Raw genomic sequence first — 3,948 nt, 5'->3', positions numbered from 1 at the left:
CAGTAATTGACTAAACCAGGTTTCTCATGAATATTAATTCTTGACATCACTGTTATCCTCATCACTATAAAAAATAGTTAATAACATGTTAATGATTAGATATTTCGCTAACAAAATAACTATACTTTAATAATCACATAATTATAATTATGTTCTTTACAGTAACAACTTTTAATGTGTCTGTCAGTACATAATTGTACTCCTTTTAACATTATACTATTCGCTCATTTACTTAATGTATATTTGATACAAATTATTACACTAGAGTACTCACTCATCGTCGGGTAGAATTTGTAAAATTACTATAATACAGTACTCACTGAGCTCTTGGTAGAACGTTCATGGTTGTCGATGGTTTGTAACGTTCGTATTGATCGTGTCGATTAGTGAGATATCTGTGAATAGTAGTACAGCCTTATTTAATTAGAACGAATAAGTCAAAACCTAGCATACACAAACTTTACAATTTTCGAACAAATTGTAAGAACAAAATATCGAATAGGCCTATTCACAAGCTGCATGATTGGCTGTCCTCGTCACGTGATTTTGAATTATTCCGCTTCTACTTCCTGTATACCTCTATAAATCATTCGGTTGAATATATAATAAATTTAGAAAATATTGTATCATCCGACATGGCGAGTGAAAAAAAAATAAGTGTAATAGGCCTAATAGTGAAAAAATAAAAAACTATTAAACAATGATAATTTTGAAAAATAATAGGTATAATAACCACAATCATAAATATAATAAAAGTGATAGATGAAAAAAAAAATAGATGATTGCATTCTAGATGTAATGGAAACCTTTGTCTAAACCACTCTCGTTAGCTCGTCAGCTTCCTAGAGGGGACTTTCCAGAAAAAAACTACAAGGTACGGTACAAGGTACATACCCATACTTGATGACGGCCATTTGGGGCGAGCTCACGGATATATATATATATATATATACTGTCTCTTATACACATCTAGATGTGTATAAGAGANNNAAATTATATTGTTAAATTCTACCAGATCATTTGCCTATGCCAGCTATACAGGTTTATTCTAAGCGGTCTTTAAGTAGTAGGCATATTGGTAATAACACTCTATCCAGGCAAAACGCGCCGGCGAATAAAAATACAGTGCAATTATTTTATAAGTCCAGATCTCTCGGAAGGGGATCGGAAGCTAAAATCGGCAGGCATCAACGGACAAATACACTTCCCACCCTCTACAAGGACATCCCCCAACCACTCTAAATCTAAAGCTGGATATATCCCATTGCTATTCACGTATAGGAGCCGTTACTTATGATCCCTTTTCTGGTAGCCAAAAAGGTAACGGAAGGTGGGTGCGGCCAACGATGTTTAGATAGTACATGGATAGTAAATGTGTTCTGTCTACAATCTTTTTGGGAGTGTATTTCAAAAACCTTCTCAATGAAAGTGTCAATATATAATTATAGTCCTCAGCAAATAACTGCTTAATAAAATGTACCCACCTTTTGGAAATAAAATGGCCTTCGGAAATGTACTGTAGTGTCGGATTATGCTTAGCGTTGTGTTGAGGAACTTGTTAAACGATGATTGGCTCGTTCGACTGTTAGATTCATACAGCAGTAATAAACGGATCTACGTCACAATGAAATAAGTTATTGTTATCAAAATATATTCATAATGACTTACCAGGTCACGAATGAACCATTTCCGAGTCGATTTCTGTTATGATGTTACTGTAAATGGATAGCTTTAAAAAAAACAACAACAAAACAACAACAAAAAACAAAAACAAAAAAAACAAAAAACAAACCCTCCCCCCACAAAAAAACAAAAAAACAAAAAACAAAAAAAAAACAAAAAACAAAAAACAAAAAAAAAAACCCCAAAAAAAAGCAAATAAATAAATAAATATATATATAATCGTATCAATCATAGCCCATCAATGAAAAGTTCCTTTATTTCAGTTATATGAAAAAAAGTGTCTCTGGCGGGATTCAAAACTGCAAGGTGAGTATCATATATCAGACCACAGACCTACCAGGATACAGGCGAAGATCCAACTCCCAGGCAATAATAGTGGAGCTGTGGTTAAGCTAGAAAAGCTTGTAGGTCGCAGCTTAACTTTCAAAGATAAATATAAAATTGTGTTAACCACAAAATTAAATAGAACACTTTAAAATGAAGATAAAAAATAATCAACAATGGACAGGAACTGGATTTCAGACCAAGCCAAAGCTGTAGTACTATATTATATAATAATTAATAAAACCGTAACTAATGAATTCACATTTCCACAATCATGGATTTAGGATTTCGAAACGGCAACCGCACAAAAATAATTTCACTGATTTTAAGCACGATAATACATACTACATAGACTTAGGCCTATAACAGTAAACCAATCCTTTCTAGGTAGGGCACCCAAGTCCTAGCCGCCTAGGCCTACGCCTAGGTGCAGTCTACGCTTGCTCCTACTACCTAGGCCTATTTAGTACCGTACAGAAGGCCTACTATGCCTACTTCTAGGCCATACTAATGATTGGAAATATAAGTCATAATCAAAGTCTATACCCTTCAAATAACCTACTGTGTGTGTTTGCCGTTCAATTTAATCTTCATTTACACGTCCTGCGGCCTTTTGCTCATGGATTTTGAGGATATTCTTTCACAAAATAATATTTGTTTTATAATATGAACACAAAACTCGGCGCATGCAACGAACAAATACTCTTTCCTGATTGGACAATAGTTGTCTACACAGAGCGGCTATAGGAAAAAATATCTGTTGTGTTTTATCTTTTTATCTATTATTTTTTATTTGCTGTTGCTATCAAGTTATGTGTATTAGAGTATTAGATGATTATCGTGGTCCAAAAAAATATAATCAAAAGGTCTGATGAGTCGTAACTAGATTGATTGATGAGACTATTGGTCAATTTTCCACATATTTATCAACTTTTTAACGAGCTAAGACCAGAAGTATATTGCAGAATACAACAGAGTAGAAATTTACTTTATTAGTAAAGCAGTAATTAAATAGGCCTATCTCCCAAATTTGATTAGTCATTTTGGTTAGTACGTTATCATTATTCATTATTTATTTTATTCAATATTTAGGAAATTAGATTCATAACAGTAATTAAAAAATATTTTAATTTTCCTTGTTTTAAATCAAGCCGGTCGATTGAAATAAATACATGACTGTTTAATAGTAGGCCTAATTGAGATAATAGCATTGCAACATATGACCCACAAATATCCGTATACTTTTGTAAATGAGGCATAATAAATCTAATTAGGCCAAAAAAGAAAATTATTGTGTTGGCCACGCCCCACCGACTCAAATTTTACAAAATTCAGGGTCGATATTTTACTTTATTATTATTTTTATTACGAGCAAATAAAGCTGGAATAGCCTTGGCCATGCCATATGCTAGGGGGCCAAGGCTAGCCTATTTTGCAGGCCTACCCATCTTTTGAATTTTGCCAAAACGTGGTCAAAACAATTTTTTCTTAGCCATTTACGAACATTTATGTTATAATAATCACCCTGATAAAATGGGACTATAGGCCTACTTCTTACAAGCCTTTTAACTTTACTTCTTCAAAGAGCATGTGGCGGATACAGAGGATAACAGAAAGGTACTCGCCACGAGCCAGGAATAAAATGGTATCATTCAAAAACTAGTGTCAAATACCGTGAAACCTCAATTTGAAGCCCTGGGCGTCTTCTTTCTTTCTTTCCTTTACTTTTTTATTATTTATTTTTTTTAAAGATGGGCATACAATGCAATCTATTATCATATTATAAAAGAAATCAATCCTATTATCATATTATAAAAGAAATCAATCTGTATCATGGAGTGTATTTAACTACTGTATAAACCAAGCTTCTTTTTAATTTATTTTGTTTTTTGAAATTCATGTACAGTGTATATACTGTACGATCTCGTAAAGAAGCCTGTG

General features: G+C 33.1%; 1 long non-coding RNA gene across 1 annotated transcript; it reads right to left on the bottom strand.

Moving 5' to 3' along the window:
- Positions 1–320: 320 nt before the first annotated feature.
- Positions 321–1,726, bottom strand: LOC117120034. The gene is made up of 2 exons (XR_004447280.1): positions 1,485–1,726; positions 321–395 (listed from the first exon to the last, which is right to left on the bottom strand). It is a non-coding gene; the product is annotated as an uncharacterized LOC117120034 (long non-coding RNA).
- Positions 1,727–3,948: the final 2,222 nt, after the last annotated feature.

Source organism: Anneissia japonica, unplaced genomic scaffold, assembly GCF_011630105.1.
Source record: "Anneissia japonica isolate Jap-2015-1 unplaced genomic scaffold, ASM1163010v1 scaffold19324_len49073_cov133, whole genome shotgun sequence".
Classification (NCBI taxonomy): Eukaryota; Metazoa; Echinodermata; class Crinoidea; order Comatulida; family Comatulidae; genus Anneissia; species Anneissia japonica.
This window is presented reverse-complemented; position numbering and strand designations above follow the sequence as displayed.